Source organism: Triticum dicoccoides, chromosome 2B (genome assembly GCF_002162155.2).
Source record: "Triticum dicoccoides isolate Atlit2015 ecotype Zavitan chromosome 2B, WEW_v2.0, whole genome shotgun sequence".
Lineage (NCBI taxonomy): Eukaryota > Viridiplantae > Streptophyta > Magnoliopsida > Poales > Poaceae > Triticum > Triticum dicoccoides.
Window position 1 is genome coordinate 113920452 of NC_041383.1, and position 12150 is coordinate 113932601.

The window sequence follows — 12150 nt, forward strand, 5'->3', positions numbered from 1 at the left end:
ATTCTTGTGTCACAACCCTTGCATGGATATTGACCGTCTGTCAGAAGAACTGTCTTCAAGTCTGGAGTTCTACCCATAACAATACTTACATATAAAAAGTGTTTCTCCAGTAGGGGCCTAAAACCACCGAACTAGAACTCTTTCAATTGCCACTTGTGATAGCTTATGAACCCAGACGACTTCCATGAAGGTTCCACTCTCTGAGCACCAAAACATCTTATTCTTGCTTCATCACCCTCCTGGCATGGATGTTCAAACATCTGCATTCAACCACCAATACCTAAATTATAAGGGGTTATAGTAGGATTCTAATCAAAGCCAAAGAGACTACGATGGTGCTTTGAGTCAGATAGACTTGTACACATTCTAACTAAAAGTTGAAAAGAATGAGTGGAAGTACCTCAACATCAAATGTCTCGACAGATGGAGCAGCTTCGATGAGATTTAATGTCCATAATAGGTCAAATTTTATAAAGATACCATGGATGGTCAGCTTTCTTAGCTTGTTGAATGCAGTGCATAGTTGTTTTTCGTCTGGTTGCATCCAAATCTGATGAACAAGAAAAGAGAGGTAAAAATAGAATAATTGTACATCTGTATGTCATAGATGGAAGTTATGTGCGCACCAGGTTAGTCATTTGCTAAGTAATGGGATGCTTCCTGGAAATTATAAATTGTAAATAAAAGCAAATAACATGGTGAAGGAATGAACCAGCAAAACTAGAATAATCCCAGTGCTAGTCCAACATTAAGTTCGTACGAACGAAATAGCACACAACCACAATATAACAGCTATCGGCTAAAATTACCTTTTCTCCTCGAAAGTTTAAGGTTAAAGTATGTATGTTTGTGGCACCGTCTGGAACTTGGCTTAAACTAAAGTCTTGGTGAATGAGAGTTGCATCACAGACGAGGGATAATTCCTTGAGTGACGGGACAGAACCAAAACACAAGGGGGCCTCATAAAACAACCAAGCCTGCCAACAGACCCGCTCTAGTTTTGAAAGGCAGAGCACCTCAGCTCTTTTCAACTTGGATAAGTAGACTTCTAGAACTCTGAGATTCGAATGTGGCGCATTGATCTTCCATACAGAACAGTCCCCGGTGTCACAGTGGTCCAGATGAAGGTGCAGCAGTTGCTCGCAGCAGTCGAACAAAAGGTGATTCATGTCCCGTTCAGCCAAGCGAACATTTTGTAGATGGAGCCTTGTGAGGCAACGAAGAACGCTAGGGTATGCACTGAAAAATCCATCCATATCCTGAGCTTGCTGCACCATAACCTAATGTTCGGTGTCCTCTGGCTCCTTCTTGGATAAAATGGCGAGTTCCAAATCTGTTACCATCTCGCTGTCAATGGCGTTGCTGACCAGCAGGCCGATGTCATGCGAGTAGTTGCCGGTGAGATAGAGCCAAATGCATAGCTTTTTGACGGTATGTTGGTCGTCGCGCAGGCCACCACCTGCCCCGCGCACCGCAGCTCCACCTCCGCGTCTGCATAGCACATAACAGATCAATTTAGCCTGGCCAGATGTATGTCGCTGTCACCAAGATTCATTCAGCAAGGAGTATGCATAGGGTAGCGTACGTACTCGGGAAGACGGGAGAGGTGGCGATGTCGATGAGGCTGCCGGTCGCACGGCACGACGCCGCTGACGACCAGCCTGCCGAGCTTCGCGTCGGTGCCGAGGAGGAGAACCACCTTAGATGCCATTTGTCGGGGCGCGTCAGAGCTTTGATTCGTCTGGCTTCTTGCTTTCAGCTAGGAGTAGGACAACCTATTTATATACTCACTCAGAAGGTGGACGTACCACTATACTACCAGCGTACATTTTAACCCGAGTTAAACTTAATCTGGATCAGCTCAATATAACCTCGCTTTAATTGGTCTTGTCCAGTCATGGAAATCTTCTGCCACCCAAGAAACTTCTACCTAGAGTAGTGTTACAAAGATCGTCTTATGATCGATGAAGAACCCTTTACGCGTTTCTGGAGTTTTTGTCCAAAAGGACCCCCTGCCGAGATGAATTGCCAAAAAAGACTGCCTCTAAATCAATTTGACAAAAAGGACCCCCTCGGCGGTGCCGGCAGGCACGGCAGGCGACACGTGGCACCTGCCGCCACGCCAGGAGGCGGCGGGCCCTGCCGCCACCGTAGGAGGCAGCCACCCAGCCAGAACGGATTCCCAGCTCCTCGCGCGCCGCGACGGAACGGGGTGGGCCAGGTGGGCCCTGCCGCCACCGGGCAAGGCGGCCAGCCCTGGAGCGGTCGCTGGCTGGCCGACAGGCCCTACTTCGTGCGGGCCCCGCCGGTGGGCCTCGCCGCCACTGCCTGAGGCGGCCTCGCCTGCCGACGGCGCTGGCCGACAGCTGCTGCTGCACACTGGCCGAGGCGCGGGCCCTGCCGCCACTAGCGCAGGCGGCCCGTTGCTGCATGCGCGCGGATTCCCCTGGCCGACATGAGCCACTGTGGCAAATGGCGTTGATTCCCACGCGCGTAATAACGATGAATTTCACTGTTGCAAACTGGGCTGATTACCACGCGCGGAGGACGACGAATTTCACTGGCGGGAATCACTCTGGCTTTTGCTTTTTCTGCCTCAGCGGATACGACGGCACTGTGGGAATCCGATGCTGCGGGAACCTGTTGTACCGACACTATAGGGATCCTAAAATATCCTGCCTAATTTCCTCTGTTCTCGCTTATCATTTATCGTCTTAGCCTATAAAAGGTGACACCGAGACTCTCGTCCAGACATCCTCGAAATCGCCAGTGCGCGAAGTGTGTAACACATTTGTTCAGTCGGTATGAGTTTGCCTTGTTCGGATCAAAGCATAAAATGAAGAATGCAAGTTTGCCTCCGAGGGTGGCAGTCCTGCGGTGTTGGTGTGGCGATCTTTGCAAGGTGAAGGAGGTGACGGATTTTTCAGATTGGTTGGGCATGAAGTTTTTCATGTGCGCCAATTATGAGGAAGATCCTGCCGTAGCTATTTCAGAGCACGACAAGCCTCCGGTATGCTTTAACCATCACGAATAGATATTGTTGGTATTTTGATTGATTCTTTAGTAACATTCTTGTTTCTTGTTGTAGTCTCCTCCGCCTCTGTGCATGTACTATCGTTGGATTGACACGGAGAAGCCGGCTTGGGCAGTGACTGAGATTCGTGAAAGAAGTCGCCATGCGTGGAATAGTTTATTTGCGGAAAAGCGACGCGAGAAGGTGGAAGCTGAGGAGAAAGCAGAGCAAGAGATAGAGTTAAAAGAATACTATGCGTAGCAACACCGTTTTTTTTTTCAGGATTTAGGAAAGAAAAACAGGGAAGAGGCTCGTCGCATGGAGGAGCAGGAACGACAGCGAAAGGAGGCTCGTGAGGCAGAGAAAGAAAGAAAGGGCTCGTGAGGCCAAGGCAGTAGAAGAAGCTGGCGATGGAAAAGGAAAATATCCACGCTGGACTCAGTAGATTCCTGTGGTAGTATTTTTAATTTCGCAATCATTTGTATCTTCATTTCTGCACTTTAATGTACCTTTATTTCAGGAGTTAAATGTAGCTTTATTCCTACGACGTATTTTATTTTCAGTTGTGCCGTGTCGTAATGAAAAAAATATAGTTTTAGAATAAAGTAGTGGCATTTTTTCCCTCCACTAATATCGAACATCGTGCAACAACTACAAAATAAAATTAAGATAGAACATGATGCCCTACAATAAGAGAGTACAAACTAATAATGCAAGTACATCCAAATTAAATGGTAGAACTGGAATACAGCATAAAAACTACATGGCATCATCGTCATCTCCATCGATGCAGAACTCTTGCCCTTCGAGGATGCAGAACTCTTACCCTTGGACGATACAGAACTCTTGCTTTTCGAGGATGCAGTACTCTTGCCCTTAGACGATGCAGAACTCTTGCCCTTTGACGATGCAGCACCCGGAAGCGGCGGCATGAAGATATCATCTTCATCCTCGCTCTCCTCAGTCCATAAAAATGGATAATTTTCTGCTGTCCTTCTGAAAGTTTCACTCTTCGGCTCTACTACATTCTTCCACCTTGCATGCAACCTAAGAAGTTCTTTACGTACCTCCTCGTAGGTCCTTTCAGGCCACCCAGACCTACGTAATTGGTGAGCCAACTCATTCATTATGGTGTCACTACCGGTGAGTTCGTCCCATGGAACTATCCTATTGTCCATCCTGAAATCGGTAGTTAGCCTGAGAAGAGTCCTGCTCATTCCAGGGTGAAAACTACGATCGAAAGGATAATGGGACATCTCGACTACACTACACTCGAATGCTTATCCACCTCCGTCTGAAGGGGATTTTATAGGTATAGAGGAGAAATGGCGGGAAAGAACGAGTGCAGTATGGCGGGAACATATGGCGGGAAACGAGTGGCTGGAACATATGGAGGGAAAGCGTTGGCGGGAATCGGGTGGCGGGAACATATGGAGGGAAAGCGTTGGCGGGAAAATATTGAGGGGAAAATTATTCCTGACTCGTGCATTTTTATTTCAGCATACATAGATGTTCAAATCAAAAAGTCTGATACAGATATATGTAGATACATTGGGTCGCGCACGTGGATAGATAAATCATTGTAGTCGACGACGGCCACCTGGCCTTCCCTTCGGTCCGGAAAGCTCCAAGCGGTTAGGTGGTCGAGGTACACGAAGACCGCGACCGTACTCCAGTTGGTCTTCCTGTGTCTGCGACTCTTGCATAGGTGGTGGAGTCTGTAATCCTTGTTGCGAACCTGATGCGTGATTGTAGGCGTATGGTTGTTGTGACTCATCGGGGATAAAAGATGGGCCAATAACGTCCTCTCTAAAGAAATCCGTATCTACTGTGTAAACATTGTCGCCAGGTTGGTTGTACTCATCATTCCAATTTACATCAGGTATGCCCTGCACATAGAAACATTGTAAACAAAAAGTGTCAGAGGATAATATGTAATATCACTGTAAATGTATCAAAATGTAAACATCACTACCTGATGAGATCCCTCGCTTGTACTGTCTGGACATTCTACCTGGTACTGGTTTAAATCTGGGACACGAGTCTCCTCGGGCATGGAGATCCCTCGCGTGGAGAGATACGGCGTCACAAACTAAAACTCTCTTTGCTTTTCTCTAACTACCCCAAAAATATCCTAAATTGATTCTCATAACATGCAAAAACTGAGTTTTTGAAAAAATGACTATTAGTAAAAACTATTTTTCTTACAACAGGTTATGAGAAAACCCATGGTAATTACTCGCTATCCAAACAACCAGTAAACATAATAGTACGATAATAACATTTTAATATCATATGAGTAAAACATTTAATTTCTTTCGGCTTTATATAATTTTTTCACATCATACGATAACAATCATTTATCTACAAATAATAATATTTGCAGCGGCATGCACATTATTCACAATAGTACATCAATACAAAAAATATTAACAAAATTAACAAAATTACAAAAAATATTAACAAAATTACAGTGTCATTTTTTACCTTAGCTCCAATATGAATGTGCTTGCAAATGCAATTAAGCGTCAAAATAGTTCCAATAAATATCCGTCGCCAGTACTATATGAACGGAGTCAACCTATTATCACATTAACATCAATATTACACACGGATTTTTCTTCCTGCTAACAAAAGTATGAAAATAGCACTTCCATGTATGTGTTCATCACCTCAAAATGAGACAGCAAAAATGGAAACACAATTTCTTCAATCACGTCTTCTCCTCCTTGTTTGCTACTAAGATGAATTATTTTACCTAATTACATAAATCATTAAGTACATTAGCAACTAATCTTAACATATTAAATTTAGATTATTGCGACATAACAAAGTAGACTTACGGTTTCCTAACTATAGACTTATTAATAAACATACCACATAAAATAACATACCACATGAAATAATATACCGCATGCAATAAACAATTACAGTACAATTTTTTTCTTAATTACCGTATTAAGATTTCCCGCATGTCAATACTAATGGACGCACCTAAGGTTGATGCAACATCTTCAACCTACTATTTAAAAAAATAGTTTAAATGCTATATCTCTCGTCTGAAATTATTTCTAACCTCTAAGCACTACCATCACATAGCTAATAACGAGCTAAAAGACGAACTAATTACCACCCTGCATGCACAAATAAATAAATGTATTGCAAAGCTCATACCTTGATCTTCAACTTCATAGTTCACGCTACACAAATCCTACTCCTGAAGCACTAAATGACTCCAAAAATTGATGAAATAATACCTAACACAGGAGAGAACACATAGTTATGAACTAAACAAAAATAGTACAAACTGCATGCATGTGAACCAAACCAACAAAAATGGATAGATCTTACCTTCGTCTATCTTTTCTTCAACTTTAGCATATTCAAAATCCAACTCTAAATCACCATAAATCACGAATGAAATGTGTAATGAGTTTTGCTTTCTCTCTGTTCTTACACGCAGAGAGTAGAAGAGGAGGGCAGAGTGTGCTTGCGCACGGAGCATACGCATACTATATAAAGGAGGAGCATCCCTGTAGTGTCGGCACAACAGTTCCCGCCCGTGAAATTCGTCGTCCTCCGCGCGTGGGAATCAGCCCAGTTTGCAACACTGAAATTCATCGTTATTACGCGTGTGGGAATCAACGCCATTTGCCACAGTGGCTCATGTCGGCCAAGAGAATCCGCACGCATGCAGCAACAGGCCGCCTGCGCTAGTGGCGGCAGGGCCCGCGCCTCGGCCAGTGTGCAGCAGCAGCTGTCGGCCAGCGCTGTCGGCATGCAAGGCCGCCTCAGGCAGTGGCGGCGAGGCCCACCGGCAGGGCCCGCGCGAAGCAGGGCCTGTCGGCCAGCCAGCGACCGCGCCAGGGCTGGCCGCCTCGCCCGGTGGTGGCAGGGCCCACCTGGCCCGCCCCGTTCCGTCGTGGCGCGGGAGGAGCTGGGAATCCGTTCTGGCTGGGTGGCCGCCTCCTGCGGTGGCGGCAGGGCCCGCCGCCTCCTGGCGTGGCGGCAGGTGCCACGTGTCGCCTGCCGCGCCTGCGGCCACCGCCGAGGGGGTCCTTTTTGTCAAATTGATTCAGAGGCAGTCTTTTTTGGCAATTCATCTCGGCGGGGGGTCCTTTTGGACAAAAAATCCGCGTTTCTGGCGGGAAACCGGGCCGCACGAGGGTTGGCGGCGGCCGCACAGTTTGGCCTCTCCCGGTTCCACACTTTAAGTTAAGTGGATACTTATTCCTTGACCCCCTACCCTCTATATAAAGCGACAAGAAGGTATCATTATAACAGTTGATCATTGATTAATAAAGCTAGTCTTCATCATATTTTTCTTTGTCCATCTACTTTGCGTGTTCTACTACTTCATCTACGACACTCGCCCTCGCTCCGCAACCTTGGACCGGACTCACCGGCGGAGTTGCAGAACATGTTATCAGCACGCTTTGCTCCAGGAACTCTCCATCAAGCCTGCATCAAGCCTGCATCAAGCAGGCTTTCGTCGTTTACGCAAAGGTATAAGATCCGGTCCCTCTTTTGCAAACAAAATGGATTCCTCATGTTATCACGATTCTTTTTGTGATTAGTCTATTTTTTGGATTTAATCTACCTATGGTGTGGATTTTCATCCCAAGAACCGAGCTGATGAATACGTCGCCGACCAATGTTGATGTTCTTGGATCAGGAGGGACTTGTTGACTGCACTATGCAGGAGTCGGTACAGATCGTAACCCAGATGGTCACGGTACCGCCGCAAAAGCACCTACGGTGCCACGCGTCGTCGAAGTTCCCGATGAACACGACGAAGATTTTGACATCCCGATGGCCTACTGCCGCGCCCTGACGCCGTCCCGTGATGGCCGCCGCCGCCGCGTGCGACGCCCGCCCCGCTGGCCGGCTCGTCGCCGCGTCGCACTGGCTGCCGCACACGTGCCCGCTGCACGCTCGCGCCGCCGCGTGCCCTGCTGGCCGCGGTTCCGCTGGTCACCGCCCGGCTGCAGGCCGCCGCTGCGTACGCGCGTGGTAACCACATCTGGTGTGCATGTTGACCTGGCCGCCGCGCGCAGTGGCCGTAGCTGCCGTTGCCGTGCGTCCTGCAGCTGTCGCGCCGCGCGCCGTAGCCGCCATCGCTGCCTGCATGCGTGCCATGGCCGCCGCACGCGCGTCCTGCAGCAGCCGCGCCGCGCGCCGTGGCCGTCGCCGCAGCCGTCGCTGCCTGCGTGCGTGCCTTGGCCGCTGCCCGCGCGTCCTGCAGCCGCCGCGCCGCGCGCCGTGGCCGCTGCCGCAGCCGTCACTGCGTGCGTGCGTGCCTTGGCCGCCACCACTCGGGCGCTCGTGCGCTAGGGAAACCCTAGCAAACCCTGAGCAGGCCGGCCCATCGGGCTGTTGTGGACCGGGCCATTTCCCTCCATAAAAGAAAAAAGGAGGGGGTTGGGGACTGGCTACACGGGCCGACGGCCCATTTCGGCCTGCAACCGAACTGGACTAAGCCAGGGAGCACGCGCGCGCGGTCCTTTGCACTTTAGCCCCTGCAGTTTTCTGTTTTTGCACGCACTATATTCCTGTTGTAATATTTCGCGTAGAAGCCCCTGGAACTGTCTATTTTCGCTGAAAATGCATATTTTGGCTTTAATATGTCTTGGGAATTTGATTTTTGGGCTCGTTCTCATGTACTAGACACGCTTAACATGCTATCTATAACATGATTTTATTATATGTTTTTACTGTTGTAGATTAACTGTTCAGCACTCTTAATCATTAAGTAAAACATATAATAACAAGTTTTAAATACTGGAAAGTCATTTTTATTGAATAATTTTATCAACATCGCATTTGTGCAAAAGATTACCTGCTGTAATCTCATGATTTTTGCATAAATCGCAGATGGTCGGAATTGTCAACAAGGAGTTTGCTGAGTTGGTCCAGACAGGGCTGAACTACCTGTCTTGGTCCTCGGACTGCGAGATCTTTCTCCAGCGCAAAACCCTCCTGAGGGCGATTGGTAAGGGGGCCCAGCTGGCCCCCACTGATCCCAAGTTCGAAACTGAGAATGCGCATGCTCTACATTTTCTCCGTCATCACCTGTCACCTACTCTGAAAGATGAGTATATGGCTGAGCGCAGTGCTTCTGGCCTTTGGACCGCTCTTAAGTAGCGGTTTGAGCGGCTGAAGTACATTGTGAATCCACATGCAGAGGCAGAGTGGATCTATATGAGGTTTGCGGACTTCAAGACGGTTGGGGAGTACAATTCGGCTCTGCATCGGATTTGTATGACTCTTCGGTTGTGTGGTACTGAGATTACCGACACCCAGAAGATTGAGAAAACCCTATCCACTTTCCACCCTGATGCGGTCCAGTCCTCACGGAACTACCGCTAGGGCAACTACACGAGGTATTCAGAGTTGATTGACGTCCTCCAGGTGGAGGAGGCGTAGGACAAGGTTCTCAAAAAGAACTTTGTCGCGCAACCACTTGGGGGGAGTTCCTGCCAGGAGGTGAACGCTCTCAAAGTCCGCAAGACTCAACAAAAGAAGATGGGCCGCAAGGGCAAGAAGAATGGCCCTCAACCCTCCGCCCCGGCTAAGCAGCACAAGCCGGGTAAGGGAGGGCAGAGGCCTCAGGACTGCTTCCGTTGTGGCTTGGTGGAGCATTTCTCCCGCCAGTGCCACGCACTACCGGAGGTCGTTGAAGCATAAAGGCTCGAAAGGCGTGTGAGACGCACCTCGCCTTGGTTCAGGCTTGTGTACCTTGAATTTTTGAGAGGAGCAATTGGTAGCCCCCAAGGGTTGGCTCATTACAATGGTATGAGTCGGGTCTTCAATAAGGCCAATAAAAATGACTTTGCATTAGCCCCCAAGTGTCATGGTGCATGCTTGCAGTGACATGAGACTTGCATACTTGATGTAATCTCAATTTGAATAATGTAGCCTCCAAGTGCCGGGTCGTAAGCCTGCAGCGACTCGGGACTATTCCCTCCATTGTAAAATAAATCATGTCCATTGATAAAATAATAGCCATTGCGCTGAAGCGACTTTGAAGACCTCAATCATAATATTGGCTATTGATAACCATAATAAAAGTCCAGCCATGTTGGCTATTAAAGATTTGAATAATATAATCCGGTTTGGAAAACCGGTTCCTGTGATATTGAATCGTACTGCCGGTTTAGGATACCTGTGCAGTAAGGGTGATAACCCAATCTTTAGAAGCCAAAACTTCCAAATGTTAATAATTGTTATATGATGGCGACTTATCATCCAAAGTCAAGCCGGGTTAATTGAAACCACAAATATGAGCAAAAAAGTCTCAAGACAAACTCAAAAGATTGCTTTCAAAAACTTAAGCCAAATAGAAAGAAAAATCGAGGCTTATGATTCGAATACGACCAGTAAACCGTTCCAAAGGGGTTAAGCTAGGATTCGAATACGATCATGTAGCCCCCAGTGGCTTTGGCGTTGCGCCGATCAAGAGGGTACCGACAGCTATGTTCTCTTTGGTTTGAATACGACCTATGTTTGAACAGGAAGCCCCCAAATGACCTTGAGAGTTTTTTAACGACTCTGATTCGAATACGATCAAAGTCGGACCTAAAAAGGGTTAAGCTATGATTCGAATACGATCAAGAAGCCCCCTAGTGAGTTTGACATTGTGCCGATCAAAAGGGTACCGACAGCTATGTTCTTTTTGGTTTGAATACGACCTATGTTTGAACAAGAAGCCCCCAAATGACCTTGAGAGTTTTTAATGACTCTGATTCGAATACGATCAGAGTCGGACCAAAAAGGGGTTAAGCTAGATTCGAATACAATCAAGCCTCCAATGGTCATCGAAGCAGGGTACCTATATTTGAGCTGTGCTTTGCAACAGACTCTCTGTCGATGTCAAAACCGGCGGATCTCGGGTAGGGGGTCCCGAACTGTGCGTCTAGGCGGATGGTAACATGAGACGAGGGACACGATGTTTTTACCCAGGTTCGGGCCCTCTTGATGGAGGTAAAACCCTACGTCCTTCTTGATTAATATTGATGATGTGGGTTACAAGAGTAGATCTACCACGAGATCAAGGAGGCTAAACCCTAAAAGCTAGCCTATGGAATGATTGTTGTTCGTCCTATGGACTAAAGCCATCCGGTTTATATAGACACCGGAGAGGGCTAGGGTTACACAGAGTCGGTTACAATGGTAGGAGATCTACATATCCGTATCGCCAAGCTTGCCTTCCACGCCAAGGAAAGTCCCATCCGGACGCGGGACGAAGTCTTCAATCTTGTATCTTCATAGTCTTGGAGTCCGGCCGATGATGGTAGTTCGGCTATCCGGACACCCCCTAGTCCGGGACTCCCTCAGTAGCCTCTGAACCAGGCTTCAATGACGACGAGTCCGGCGCGCATATTGTCTTCGGCATTGCAAGGCGGGTTCCTCCTCCGAATAATTTATAGAAGATTGTGAACACTAGGATAGTGTCCGGCTCTGCAAAAATAAATTCCACATAACACTGTAGAGAGAATAATATTACACAAGATCAATCTGCTGACGTATTCTGTAGCGTAACGTCACACCACTTCCAAGCCTTTACTCGAATTGTTTTTATTGTTCCACCTCAGTGCGTTTAGCGAGGCGGATTCCTTGACACGTCTTGTCGAAGCAGAGATCGTGTCCCCCTTGTTCCGGGATTCCCATCAATTCGGACATGGGTAACCCAACCGCGCCATTGATTGTGACGCTTGGGAGATAAGCGAGTTTTACCAGGCCGGTGGGGACGCGTGTTTCCGTCCGCCCATATAAGGCGATAAAGATCCAACCTTTTTACCTGCGCCTTCTTCCTCCTTGGCTTATCCATCTCTGCGAACTCGAGCTCTAGCGCCCAAGCCCGCACATCTCACCTCAACCTTCTCCAAATATGTCCGGAGCGGGAGGCAAGTGGATGGCCTCCTCCGTCACGGAGGGGCATATCCAGAAGCTGCGCAGCGCCGGATACTTGTCCAGCGACATCGCGCATCGGCTCCCCGACGAGGGAGAGCTCATCCCCACCCCCAGGCCCCATGAGAGGGTAGTATTCCTTCCCCATTTCCTCCGCGGACTGGGCTTCCCACTTCATCCCTTTGTCCGGGGGCTCATGTTCTACTACGGCCTAGATTTCCATGATC

The 12150-nt window shown here is 48.1% G+C and overlaps 1 pseudogene; it reads right to left on the reverse strand.

The window, feature by feature from the left end:
• Window positions 1-641: 641 nt before the first annotated feature.
• On the reverse strand, window positions 642-1711 carry LOC119360614 (annotated as a pseudogene).
• Window positions 1712-12150: the final 10439 nt, after the last annotated feature.